The sequence below is a fragment of the Chiloscyllium punctatum genome, chromosome 33, assembly GCF_047496795.1.
Source record: "Chiloscyllium punctatum isolate Juve2018m chromosome 33, sChiPun1.3, whole genome shotgun sequence".
NCBI classification, from domain to species: Eukaryota; Metazoa; Chordata; class Chondrichthyes; order Orectolobiformes; family Hemiscylliidae; genus Chiloscyllium; species Chiloscyllium punctatum.
In genome coordinates this window covers 27,198,659-27,213,509 of record NC_092771.1, presented here as the reverse complement: position 1 = coordinate 27,213,509, position 14,851 = coordinate 27,198,659, and the positions used below count along the sequence as shown (strand labels likewise).

Genomic DNA, 14,851 nt, shown 5'->3' with positions numbered 1-14,851 from the left:
CGCGATGTTGCAATTTCAGTATAATATTTTCCTTTATAATATTTAGGATTATGAGCTATTGCTTATCATTTAAGCACAATAGGTGGAACATGTGAATTTTACGGCATTATCTAAATGACACACTGTTAATATTTTTAATAAAAGGAGTAATGCTTCTTGTCTTGAATGGTTAAGTCTATAGCTGTAGTTGGTGTACGCTGTTCATATTTGAGGTGTTTTTTTGCTTGTGGACAAATGATATTTTGCATACTAATGTTTGGATGTGTATTACAGCATTAACAAGATAGAGTCAGAGTTTTTATAGTATGGAAAAGTCCTTCAGCTCATTGGATCTACACTAGTCATCAAGCAACTCTTGGGGGTTCCCATTTTTGCAACCCTTTTAGGTAGTAAGTCCCAGATTGAGCAAAGTTTTTTTTTCCTCAAAAGAAAGGTTTCTCTCTATCCAAATTAGAGTGGTGCTGGAAAAGCACAGCAGGTCAGGAAGCATTTGAGGAGCAGGAAAATCAACATTTTGGGCAAAAGCCCTTTATCAGGAATGAAGGCAGGAAGCCTCCGGGTGGAGAGATAAATGGGAGGGAGGTGGGGCTATGGAGAAGGTAGCCAAGAGTACAATAGGTGGATTGAGGTGGGATGAAGGTGATAGGTCAGAGAGGAGGGTGGAGTGAATAGGTGGGAAGGAAGATTGGCAGGTAGGACAGGTCATGGGGATGGTGCTGAGCTGGAAGGTTGGAACTGGGGTAAGGTGGGGGAGAGGGGAAATGAGGAAACTGGTGAAGTCCACATTGATGCCATGGGGTTGCAGTGTTCCGAGGTGGAAGGTGAGGTGTTCTTCCTCCAGGCTTCGGGTGGTGAGGAAGTGGCTGTGGAGGAGGCCAGGAACTGCATGTCCTCGGCAGAGTGGGGGGGGGGGGGGGGGGGGGGGGGAGTTGAAATGTTGGGCCATGGGGCGGTGGGGTTGGTTGGTGCAGGTGTCCCGGAGATGTTCCCTAAAGCGCTCCACGAGAAGGCGTCCAGTCTCCCCAGAGTAGAGGAGACTGCATCGGGAGCAATGGATACAATAAATGACATTTGGTGGATGTGCAGATGAAACGTTGATGGATATGGAAGGCTCCTTTGGCCCCTGGATGGAAGTGAGGGGGGAAGGTATGGGCGCAGGTTTTGCAATTCCTGCGGTGGCAGGGGAAGGTGCTAGGAGGGGAGGGTGGGTTGTTGGGGAGCGTGGACCTGACCAGGTAGCCATAGTGTACGGGTCTTTGCGGAAAGGGGTGGGGAGAGAAATATATCCCTGCTGGTGGGGTCCGTTTAAAGGTGGCGGAAATGTCGGCGGATGATGTGGTTGATGCCAAGGTTGGTAGGGTGGAAGGTGAGCGCTGGAGGGTTCTGTCCTTGTTACAGTTGGAGCGGTGGGGTTTGAGGGTGGAGTTGCAGGATGTGGATGAGATACGTTGGAGGGCATTATCAACCACGTGGGAAGGGAAATTGCGGCCTTTAAAGAAGGAGACCATTGGTGGTCCATTTAGACCACATCAACCTTGTTATCCTTATCAACACGCCTAAGTCACCTCCTTGAAAAAGTCCATCAAATTTGCTCGACATGATCTCCCCCTGACAAAGCTGTGATAACTATCATTGATTAATCCTTCTCCTCTAAGCAGAGATGAATCTGCTCCTCAGAATTTTTTCTAATATTTTCCCTATGACTGATTGGCCTGTTGTTTCCTGGTTTATCCCTACCAGCCTTCTTGAATAATGGTACCAACATTAGCTTTCCTCCATGTTCTCTCGCACCCCTCGTGTGGTTAGCTCATTTAGCTGGATGGCTGGTTTGTGATTCAGAGTGATGTTAATGGTGTGGGTTCAATTGCCAAGCCAGCTGAGGTTATCAACCCGTCCCTGTGCCTGAGGCATGGTGGCCCTCAGGTTAATCCACTACCAGTCTTCTCTCTCTAATGAGAGAGCAGCCCCCAATGGTCCAGTAGGACGATGGTGACTTTATCTTTACATTTTAAATGCTTACCTTTGGTAGGAGTTATTTACAGCACAGAAACAGGCCATTCAACTCCACTGGTCCAGGCCAGTATTGATGCTGTCCTCTTTCCATGTCTTAACCCAACTACATTAATGTATTTCCCTATTCCAGCCTTCCCCTGTACTTATCTAAATTCTCCTTAAATACATCTATGTTGCTCACCTCAAACACATTCTCTTCACTGAGTAAATAAGCTTCTTTGGAATTTCCTATTTGATTTATTGTTAGCAGTTTTATACTTGTGATCTCTAATTCTTGATCACAAGTGGAAACATCCTTTCCATATCTACCCTTCATAGATTAGCTTAGATTACTTACAGTGTGGAAACAGGCCCTTCGGCCCAACAAGTCCACACCGCCCCGCCGAAGCGCAACACACCCATACCCCTACATCTACTCCTACCTAACACTACGGGCAATTTAGCATAGCCAATTCACCTGACCTGCACATCTTTGGACATGGGGAGAATATGCAAACTCCACACAGTCAGTCGCCTGAGGTGGGAATTGAACCCAGGTCTCTGGCGCTGTGAGGCAGCAGTGCTAACCACTGTGCCACCGTGTCGTTCATCTCTCTCGTTTGGTCTTTTCTCAATAGACAAGCCCCAGCCATAGACTCCAGAGAATCTCGACAGTATGGAAACAGGCCATTTGGCGCCCAACAAGACCACAGTGACCCTCCAAAGAGCATCCCACCCAGACCTATTCCCCTACCCTAACCATGTTATCTTTCATTTCTCATGGTAAAAACAATGACTGCAGATGCTGAAAACCAAATACTGGATTAGTGGTGCTGGAAGAGCACAGCAGTTCAGGCAGCATCCAACGAGCAGCGAAATCGACGTTTCGGGCAAAAGGGCTTTTGCCCGAAACGTCGATTTCGCTGCTCGTTGGATGCTGCCTGAACTGCTGTGCTCTTCCAGCACCACTAATCCAGTATTTCATTTCTCATGCCCAACTCACCTAACCTACTCATCCCTGTAAACACTCTGGGTGGCCAATCCACCTAACCTGCACATCTTTGGACTGTGGAAGGAAACCAGAGCACCTGGCGGAAACCCACACAGACACTGGGAGAACATGCAATCAAAATAGGAGAAGATGGTTTTGATCCATTGATCTCTGGGTTATGGGGCCAGCATGCTCCCACTGTGCAGCGGGTTCAATGATTATCAATAATCATCGCCATTGGAAAGCAAAGGGTGACAGATTCTGCCTTGTCAGACACAGTCATTGCCTGGCACACGTGTGGCGTGAATGAGGGCCTGTCACTTGTCAGCCCAAGCCTGAGGATATTGTCCATTGCTGCCTCGTAGAGATCTACAACACAGAAGTTAAAAATCACACAACACCAGGTTATAGTCCAATGGGTTTAATTGGAAACACTAGCTTTTGGAGCACCGCGCCTTCATCAGGTGATCATCAACCACCTGATGAAGGAGCAGCACTCCAAAAGCTAGTGCTTCCAATTAAACCTGCTGGACTATAACCTGGTGTTGTGTGATTGTTAACTTTGCACTCCCCAGTCCAACACCGGCATCTTCAAATTACAACACAGAAAAAGACCCTTCAGCCTATCCAGTCTACAGTGTTGAAAACCAAATACCTAACTATCCTAATCCATTTCCCAGCCTTTGACCAAGTGCACTTCTAAATACTGCAGTACTTAAACGTTATGAAGGTTTCTACCTCCACACCTTTCCAGGCAATGAGTTCCTGATTCCCACCATCAGCTGAGTGAAATTACTTTTCCTCACATCACCTTGAAACCTCCTGTCTTTTACCTTCAGTTATGCCCACATTGATCACTCTACCAAGGGGAAAGAGTTCCTTCCTGTCTTCCTTGAATGTGCCCTCATAATCTTACGCAAATCCATCTACTCTGTAATAAGGAAGATAACCCCACTTATCCAATCTGTCTACGTAACTAAAATTCTCCAATCCAGATAATATTTCTCACCTCTGCCGAAGTGTCACTTGAATTGTTAATTCTGATTTCTCTCCACAGAAGCTGTCAGATTTGCTGAGCTTTTCAAGCAATTTCTGTTTCTGTTGTTTTCTTAACCACTTTATCTCCCTGTCCTGCTACCTTAAGGGGCCACTGTACCTGCACACCCTGTTCCCTTTAATCCTCGGGGTACTACCGTTCATCATGGATTCCTCACCTTGTTTGTCCTGCCCAAGAGCATCTCCTCACTCTTCCTCACTGTTTACCACCTCACCAAGTTTCATATCACCTTTTCAGATAAACGTATCCTCTGCATGCTTATGTCATTGTCATGAATCTTTTCTGCACTTTCTTTGATGCTTATTGCCTTTTTGTATGACGGAGATCAGAGCTATTCACAGTACTCGCAAGTGTGGTGTACCAAGGTTCTCTACATATTTCACATCACTTTCTCCTTTTTAGTTTTATTTTTATGGGGCTTTGTTTGCTGTTTTTTAAATGGTCTTCTAATTTTGTGTCTCTCCAGTGATCTGATATGGTAGATCTCTATTGAGAATTTACAAGTGAATATTCTCTCTCCTTCCTTAGATCTGGGCCACTGAGATTAATTAAATGTGGTACTCCTAGCCTTGCAAGAGACCACAGATTCAGCCAGGCACCCATTTCAACTTTGAGGTTCCTCTAATGCTTGCTAATTTGTAGCTCGAGATAACACCAACTCACCAATTTGTTTGTGTGATCCTGTTAAATTTATTTGTTTCTGCTTGAGGTCTGTATCGGTGGGATTGGCCACACAATTGCAAATAAACTCCATAATCTTAGAGCATCATAAATGAAGGAATATTTTGCATTTATTTTGCACATACCCTCATGATGATTCTAAATTCTTCATAGCCAGTGAATTGTTTTCAGAGCACAGTCTTTGTTTTAAAACACCAGTGATTACACTGCAATGTGTGATGATTGTGAAAAGCTTCAAGTTACTGCATGTCATTCTTTCTTTAAATAAACATTGGAACCATTTTGCACAGAGTGATGAGGTAAATGATGACAGCATCTGTATATTTGGTAGGCTTGGCTCATTGATGAATATTGACCAGGGAAATTAGTACTTAACTGCTCATCTTCAAGTCGAGAGGGTGGTGCTGGAAAAGCGCAGCAGGTCAGGCAGCATCCGAGGAGCAAGAAAATCGACGTTTCAGGCAAAATCCCTTCATCAGAAATTCCTGAGGAAGGGCTTTTGCCTGGAACGTTGATTCCCCTGTCCCTTGGTTGCTGCCTGACTGGCTGTGCTTTTCCAGCACTACTCTCTTGACTTGAAGATGAGTGGTTAGTACTAATTTCCCTGGTCAATAATCTCCAGCATCTGCAGTCCTCACTTTCGCCACTCATCTTCAAGTTTCTTTGAGATTTCTGATGCTCAGCAGAGCAGACAGTCAGGGCATTAATTTCTATATTGTGAAAAATAGGGCCTTGGCAGTGCCATGTTCTCTTTGTGCTACATTGGAATGGCAGCCTGGGTTAAGATACTCAGGTCCTGAGTGAAGGTTTGAATCTGAGACCTTGTAGATACTTTAATGTTCTGTGATTATGTGGCTCTAACTTAGGAATATTGCTATTGAGTCAAGTTGATGTAACCACATGATCATCTCACTCCAAGTGAACAAGTATCATAGCCATTGATAGAAAAGACCAATAATGAAACTGAAATAGATATTCCTGAACTTGAATTCGTACAAGGTTCCTATTGAAGTGACTGGCCATCCTATGCAAAAAGCAGAAGTGAAGTACATTTATGCTGAAGAATTGAAATCCATTTGTCTTCAGGCAACTTTCTGGCCAGAACACACATGTCTATATGATTCATTTAGTATTCAGTTACCTGTAATACTTGAAATTTTCTTTCATTGTTTAACATCTATTTGAACTTCAGTGACATTGGCAATGGAAAGAAAAATTTGCAATTCCATGGTACTTTTCAATTCCTTCAATTCCTTACTTCAATTCCTGTTCAGGTGAAAGGCAAGGCTGGTAGATGTACAGAATGCTGGATGATGAGAGAAATTGAAGTTTTGGTTAAGAAAAAGAAGGAACCATATGTCATGTATACGCACAGAGATCGACTGAATCCTGAGAAGAATATAAAGGAAGTAGGAGTATGCTTAAGAGGGAAATCAGAAGGGCAAAGAGGGGACATGAAATGGCTTTGGCAAATAGGGCTAAGGAAAATCCAAAGGGATTTTATAAACACATTAAGGACAAAAGGGTAACTAGGGAGAGAATAGAGGCCCCTGAAAGATCAACAAGGCAGCCTATATGGAGCTGCAGGAGATGGGGGAGATACTAAATGAGTATTTTTGTATCAGTATTTACTGTGGAGAAGGGCATGGAAGATATAGAATGTGGGGAAATAGATGGTGACATCTCGAAGAATGCCTGTTACAGAGGAGGAGGTGCTGGATGTCTTAAAATGCATAAAAGTGGTTAAATCCCCTTTACCTGAGCAGGTGTATCTTAGAACTCTGTGGGAAGCTAGGGAAGTGATTGCTGGGCCTCTTGCTGAGATATTTGTATCATCGATAGTCACAGGTGAGGTGCCGGAAGACTGGAGGTTGGCAAACGTGGTTTAAGAAAGGTGGTAAGGATACGCCAGAGAATCATAGACTGGTGAGCCTGACATTTGTGGTCAACAAGTTGTTGGAGGGAATCCTGAGGGATGGGATTAACATGTATTTGGAAAGGCAAAGACTGATTAGGGATAGTCAACATGGCTTTGTGCTTGGGAAATCATGTCTCAAACTTGATTTGAGTTTTTTTTTGAAGACATAACAAAGAGGATTGATGAGGGTAGAGCAGCGGATGTAATATTTATGGACTTCAGTAAAGTGTTCGACAAGGTTCCTCATGGTAGAATGGTTAGCAAGGTTAGATCTAATGGAATACAGGGAGAACTAGCCATTTGGATACAGAACTGGATCAAAGGTAGAAGACAGAGGGTGGTGGTGGAGGGTTGTTTTTCAGACTGGAAGCCTGTAACCAGTGGTGTGCCACAAGGATTGGTGCTGGGTCCACGGCTTTTTGTCATTTATATAAATGATTTTGAATGTTAACATAGGAGGCATAGTTAGTAAGTTTGCAGATGACACCAAGATTGGAGTTGTAGTGGCCAGCGAAGAAGGTTACCTCAGATTACAATGGGATCTTGATCAGATGGGCCAATGGGCTGAAGAGTGGCTGATGGAATTTAATTTAGATAAATGAGAGGTGCTGCGTTTTGGAAAGACAAATCTTAGCAGGACTTATACACTTAATGGTTAGGTCCTAGGGAGTGTTGCTGAACAGAGAGACCTTGGAGTGCAGGCTCATAATTGCTTGAAAGTGAGGTCTCAGGTGGATAGGATAGTGAAGAAGGTGTTTGGTATGCTTTCCTTTATTGGGCAGTACATTGAGTACAGGAGTTGGGAGGTCATATTGCAACTGTACAGGACATTGATCAGGCCACTTTTGGAATATTGTGTGCAATTTTGGTCTCCCTTTTATTGGAACGATGTTGTGAAACTCGAAAGGGTTCAGAAAAGATTTACAAAGATGTTGCCAGGTTTGGAGGATTTGAGCTACAGGGAGAGGCTGAATAGGCTAGTGCGTTTTTCCTGAATCATCGGAGGCTGAGGGGTGACCTTATAGAAGTTTATAAAATCACGAGGGGCACGGATAGGACAAATAGACAAGGTCTTTTCTCTGGGGTGGGGAAGTCCAAAACCAGAGGGCATAGGTTTAGGGTGAGAGGGGAAAGACATAAAAAGGGACCTAAGGGGCAACTTTTTCACGCAGAGTGTGGTATGTGTATGGAATGAGCTGCCAGAGGAAGTGGTGGCGGCTGGTACAGTTGCAAAATTTAAAAGGCATCTGAATGAGTATATGAATGGGAAGGGTTTAGAGCGATATAGGCTAAGTACTGGCAAATGGAATAGATTAGGTTAGGATATCTGTTGGCATGGATGAGTTGGACCGAAAAGTCTGTTTTCGTGCTGTATATCTCTCTGACTCTAAAAAAAATCCTGAAGTGTTTTATAACCAATGAAGCACTTATATAGTATATCAATCATAGCAACTGATTTGCACACAGCATTTCCCACACACAGTAATGAGTTGAAATTGTTGCATGTGCTACTCTGGTTGCTGACTGGGAGTGCCAGACTGACCTGGAATGGTTTGTATATGCACATATGTTTAGCTGAAGCAATAGGCAATTCAGTTCCTAGACCTTGCTCTGCCTTTTGATAAGATTGTGGCTGATCTGATTGTGGACTCAGTGTCACCTGTCTATCTTTTTCTCTATCTCTTGATTCCCTGGCCAATCAGCAATCTTTGACTGATCATGACAGATAGCCTGGTTCTCTTGGGGTCTGCAACTGAATTTCTTTTGATATTGAGTGAGGCAGTTCTAACATACACAATAGGTTTCCATGATCCATTCTCCTGACTAGCACTATTTAGTTAATTTGACAAGTCCCACTTCATGTATAAACTTTTTTTTAATAACAGTAAATGTAACCTATCAAAATAATTCCGTTTCAGAAGTGTTTACTCATTTAGTTTGATATTTCTCATAAGTATGAGATGTCAAATATGACCAATTTGCGAAAAAGAATGTGGGTGAGTGGAAGATGGTATCAAACCTTGTGGGAAAGGTGGGGGCTCATTGGAACGTGGGTAGTGGACTAAAGTTCTCAAGATGATTGCTATTTAGCTTTTGCTTGGAATGTGCTCTTGTTCTCCTTCCCTGTACTTGCAAACTGTTATTTACCTTTTTCAGAAGGCTTTCTAAAGTTTATCAATTTAAATAATCTTTTTGCTTCTGTAACTTTCTGAAATATTCAACAGATATTTCAATTTGCAAGTGTCTTCACTGCTCAAACAGTCCATGGAAAATGATAACTTCAAGTATATATGCTGGTCATTTTCGTGTCCAAGAAATTCAACTCAACTAATTGACTTCTATATAGCTGTTGCTAGTTTAAAAATTATATAATTGATTGATCAGGTCTTTGTGATACCCTGAAGATGTGAGAGGCACCAGATCAATGCAAGTTTGTTTTTTTAAATTGTGGATTCGAGTTGTAAATTTACATCATTCTCTGAACTTAAGTTTTCAATAGATGTGGTCTTACATTCTGGCAATTTTTTTGTGTAATGTAAGTGAATAGAGTCACTTGTGGTACAGAAGGAAGCCAATTTGTTCAGTAGTTTTTTTTATGTTTTATGAATCAGTGTAGACACTCCTACAGTAGATTGTTAGAACTGAAGCTGTTGCAGCTTCAAGTAAAAATACTTCTTCTAGTTACCAGGATGACCTGTTAAATATCTTATCAAATCAGGTTTAAAGCAATAATTTCTACCAACTATGATTTGGAGATGCCGGTGTTGGACTGGGGTGTACAAAGTTAAAAATCACACAACACCAGGTTATAGTCCAACAGGTTTAATTGGAAGCACACTAGCTTTCGGAGTGACGCTCCTTCATCAGGTGACGGAGCGTCGCTCCGAAAGCTAGTGTGCTTCCAATTAAACCTGTTGGACTATAACCTGGTGTTGTGTGATTTGTAACTTTCTACCAAATAGGTTTCTTAATAAGCACAATCCTAAGTTATTCAATGGAGATGCTGTAATTGGTTGATATAACAGTCAGTAATGGAGCCATTTAAATGCTGATCCCCCTAAATATCCCAAAGCGCGCGCACATACGTATGCGCACACTCTCTTCAGGAAAAGAGATCAGAAAGCTTTCTCCAGCAGAGATTAGTAAATGTAACAATAGCAAAGGAGGGAGTTTGAAGACAAAAGGATAAAGTGTAGGATGTTCCAGAGTCCGTTGCTGTGATATTCTGGTAGGTGTGGTCAACTTGCTAATCATACACCGCTGCCTCTGCCAGTTTTCAGATACAGCTTGCTCAAAGAAATATAATGTTGAGATTTTTCTTAATCACTTCTTTCAAACTGAGAAATGTATTTCACCTCCATGAGAGGGTTTCCTTTTCAGAAATGTGAAATCTGTTGGACAGCTTGTTCTTATTAATCTTTCCTCCAAGTCAGTTTGCTTTTCGCAGGCTATTGTCCAACTGAATTATGTAAAACAAGCACCCCTCTCAGTTTATCACTGTTAAAGTAAACCCACAACAGGTATCTACTGCAAAGCAGGCCATTATTACCAATCAATTGATTTAACAGAATCCTCAAGTAAAATCTCCAGTGCCCTCCGTGAATTTGCAGTGATATATTTTAAAAACTAAACCCAGTTAATTCCACTAAAGAAATAACTTTTGAAGAATTGAGGAAAATAAATGTAAGTCCTCCAGACAATATTAAATATAGTGTCTTCATCACGAGACTATGTGCCAGAAGCAGCATGATCCAGTGTGTGAGCTTAGCACGCCACACTAGAATGTAATCCCAGAAGTCTAATTGGAACTATTATTTTTTCATTCATTCTTGAGACATGGGCATTGTTATTACCTAACCCCAATTACCCTTGGAAAGGTAGCCATAATGTAATTTCTTGAACGGCTGCACTTCATCTATTCAGGCCCTGTTCAGGAGGAGTTCTCTGGTTTTGGCCCAGTGTCTCTGAAGTAACTGTACTTGGCCAGGATGGTGAGTGACTAGGAGATGAACTTTCAGTTGGTGCTGTTCCATGAATTGATGCCCTTTTTCTTGTACATGGAGAAGCTGCAAGTTTGAGCTATACTATTGAAGGAAAATTCCTACTTCAATTTAATGAGCCTGACGTCGGTGCTGGGCAAGTTGTTGGAGGGAATCCCGAGGGACAGGATGAACATGTGTTTAGAAAGGCAAGGACTGATTAGGGATTGTCAATATGGCTTTGTATGTGGGAAATCATGTCTCTCAAACTTGAATGAGTTTTTTGAAGAAGTAATAAAGAGGATCGATGAGGGCAGAGTGGTTGTTGTGATATATATGGGCTTCAGTAAGGCGTTCGTCAAGGTTCCCCATGGGAGACTGGTTAGCAAGATTAGATCTCATGGAATACAGGGAAAACTAGCCATTGGATACAGAACTGGCTCAAAGATAGAATAAACGAGGGTGGTAGTGGAGGGTTGTTTTTCAGACTGGAGGCCTGTGACCAGTGGTGTGCTACAAGGATTGGTGCTGAGTCCACTACTTTTCGTGTTTTATATAAATTATTTGGAAGTGAGCATAAGAGGTATAGTTAGTAAGTTTGCAGATGACACCAAAATTGGAGGTGCAGCGGACAGTAAAGAAAGTTATCTCAGACTACAACGGAGCCTTGATCAGAGAGTCCAGTGGGGTGAGAAGTGGCAGAGTTTAATTTAGATAAATGGAAAGTGCTGCACTTTGGGAAAGCAAATCTTAGTAGGACTTATATACTTAATGGTAAGGTCCTAGGGAGTGTTGCTGAACAAAGAGACCTTGGAGTGCAGGTTCATAGCTCCTTGAAAGTGGAGTTGCAGGTAGATAGGATAGTGAGGAAGGCGTTTGGGATTAGATTAGATTAGATTACTTAGTGTGTAAATTCACCTAAGCTGCACATTTTTGGACTGTGGGAGGAAACCGGAGCACCCGGAGGAAACCCACACAGACACAGGGAGAATGTGCAAACTCCACACAGTCAGTCACCTGTATGCTTTCCTTTATTGGTCAGAGTATTGAGTACAGGGGTTGGGAGGTCATGTTGCGGCTGTGTAGGACATTGGTTAGGCCATTATTGGAATATTGCGTGCAATTCTGGTCTCCTTCCTATCGGAAAGATGTTGTGAAACTTGAAAGGGTTCAGAAAAGATTTACAAGGATGTTGCCAGGGTTGGAGGATTTGAGCTACAGGGAGGGGCTGAACAGGCTGGGACTGTTCTCCCTGGAGTGTCAGAGGCTGAGGGGTGATGTTCTTGAAGTGGTGGAGGCTGGTACAATTGCAACATTTAAGAGACTAGACCCAATCTAGTCCCACCTGCCAGCACCCGGTCCATATCCCTGCAAACCCTTCCTATTCATATACCCATCCAAATGTCTCTTAAATGTTGCAATTGTACCAGCCGCCACCACTTCCTCTGGCAGCTCAGTTCATACACGTACCACCCTCTGTGTGAAAAGGTTGCCCCTGAGGTCTCTTTTATATCTTTCCCCTCTCACCCGAAACCTATGCCCTCTACTTCTGGACTCCCCATCCCCAGGGAAAAGACTTTGCCTATTTACCCTATCCATGCCCCTCATAATTTTGTAAACCTCTATAAGGTCACCCCTCAGCCTCCGCTCCAGGGAAAACAGCCCCAGCCTGTTCAACCTCTCCCTATAGCTCAAATCCTCCAACCCTGTAAATCTTTTCTGAACCCTTTCAAGTTTCACAACATCTTTTCAATAGGAAGGAGACCAGAATTGCACGCAATATTCCAACAGTGGCCTAACCAAAACACTGTTGTGTTTTCAAGAAGAAAGAACATATAACTCTTGTGGCTAAAGGGATCAAGTGATATGGGGGAAGAGTAGGATCAGGGTATTGAGCTTGATGACCAATCATGATCATATTGAATAATGAAGCAGGCTCAAGGGGTTGAATGGTCCACTCTTCCAATCTTCTATGTTTCAATATTGAAGTTAGTGTTTTGCACTTCCCTATCTGTAACACAACATGTGACCAAAAAAACAGGCAACTGACAACATTTATTGCTTTGTTACTCGACAGCTGGAGAAAGTTCAGTATTTGCTATACTTCACCCCTCCCTTATTCTCCTTTTTGCTGTAAGCAGTTCTTTCCAATGAGTGTCCCAACAGTGAGAAATAGACTTTAGTCAATTGAATGCATCCTTGTGATATTTTAGCAGTTTTACAGCTAAATATTTCTGTAATCTTGCAAAAGATAACCAGAGCAAGCATAGCTTCCTTAAACTTAGACTGAAGCTTCTAACAAATATTCTGAAGGTCATATCAATACCTTAGTCAGCTCATAGTAGTCTGTCTACACTTGATGCCAGGCACAATTCACAACCTTGGAAGCCTGTATGTATGCTGTTTGCGATTTTGAAGTGCTGAGTTGTGGTTCTTTTTTATGAATGACTTTGTGTCTGCATTGTGAAATGAGTAATATCTATAAAACGCAGCAGCAACTGTTTTAATAATGCAGATGCACAGTAGCTTCTGTGTTACAAGTTGAGGTTGTGGTGGAGTGCAATCACTGGTGCTGTATTGCTTTGCATGTGCAGGATTGATCACTATCTGTGGCTATGTATCTGTGTACAATGTGGGCTTTTTCTATATGACTAATAATTCTTAGAAATCATCAGCAAAGACAACCAGTGAGTGAAACTCTTACATGCTTTAACCAAGGTGGCTTAGTGCTGAATCATTTCAGTACTGCAAATGCAGTGTTTCTATACAGATATGACTGAGGCCTCTTACAGTTCATCTATTTGTAATTGCAACATATTTTTGTCAAAGTTGAGACTTTGTAGTGTGGACCAGGTCTTTCTTGTAAGACACCTTCCTCCATGTGTCTTATTTGTCCTGTCAATAAGATGTTTGTCAAATAGCTGATTTTGTGTCTCGCGGTTCATGCAAAGTTCAGGAACAGTGATTTAACGGATTTACAATCAAAGATTAAATGGAAGTGTTTTAAATCCATTTCCACAGTCCCCAGTGCATTTCGACTTTTCTATTTATCTCCGCTAACAGCCAGCACTTGTGCTTGTATGTTATGTCAGTAAACTGTGGGCTGTCTTTCCCCTTCCATTCCTCTTGCCTTCTTCTTGACCACTCATGCAGATGAAGGTCAGCAGCCTTAACCTAGATCCCCATTGACTCCACTAGTGACTGGCTCTCAGGAAGGCATATAGCATTCATGACGTATCCCACGCTGACATTCATAGCAGATGCAAATCTACTTTAGTGTCTTCTTTCCAGAACAAATTAGGCATATTTCTGCAGCAAATGGATTAAGTGATCTAGAATGGTAGAATCCCTTCCTGCGGATGGAGGCTATCTGGTCCCCATCATCTGGTCCCCATCATCACCTAATCCCTGATCTTTGCTCAAACCTCTGCAAGTTAATCGATTTTAGAGTAGGTGTCCAAATTCTATTTGAATTGACTTTAACCACCCTTTCAGGCAGTCCATTCTAAATCATTTATAACTCGCAGTGGAAAATTGTTCTCCTTGTATTCTTTGATTGTTGACGAAATACTTTAAATATATATCCCCTGGTCAGAAAATGAGCAGCTATGCTCAGCTCAGACAATAGTGTTTTTTGGGCCTTTTAAACTTTTCAGTTCCAAAATAAATACCTTTCTTTTGTTGTTCTGGTTATAAATGGACTTTGTTGTTAATTTGCCTAGTCATGCCATCCATGGGACGAATCTTCTTTATGGCAGCTCATTGAGATTGTCCTAAGGTAAAAGACAGACTTATAGTTGAGGCTTCTTAACTGGTGGTTCATAGTTTTTGAGTTGTAGGTCAGGATGAGGTGTGTGATCAAAAACTAGAAAGGGTTTAATCTTACTTGAGGATATCTCTCATGATTAGTTATGACAAAATAGGTGCTATTGTGTGTTGTAAGAGCATTGGATGAGAAGTCAAAATTGGCAGATTTTTATATTTAACTACAATTAATGGATTTTCCTCCTAAAGATGTCCTGTGCTGAGGACAGGGAAACCAAGCTAATGTTCCACATCTGATCATTGCGCAGATGTGAAACATTAGTCTGTCTTCCTCTTTATACACTTTGCTTGACTTGCTGAGTATTCTCACTATTTTCTATTTGTTTTAGTTCCTGTCATTCAGAGGTGTGTGTTATTTCTGAGCGTCTATAACCAGATCCTGGAAAATGGGTAAAGACTTGAATATG

General features: G+C 42.2%; 1 protein-coding gene across 3 annotated transcripts in view; it reads left to right on the top strand.

Annotated features, from left to right (window-relative positions):
- The window catches only part of ptpn9a (protein tyrosine phosphatase non-receptor type 9a), a 232,184-nt gene that overhangs the window by 65,307 nt on the left and 152,026 nt on the right, over positions 1 to 14,851 (top strand). Inside the window, exon 2 of one of the 3 annotated variants that reach the window (XM_072553220.1) lies at positions 4,569 to 4,655. The exons of the other annotated variants lie outside the window; for them this stretch is intronic. The gene's annotated coding sequence lies outside the window, so the exon portion shown is untranslated. The remainder of the gene's footprint in view (positions 1 to 4,568; positions 4,656 to 14,851) is intronic. 3 annotated transcript variants of the gene reach the window in all.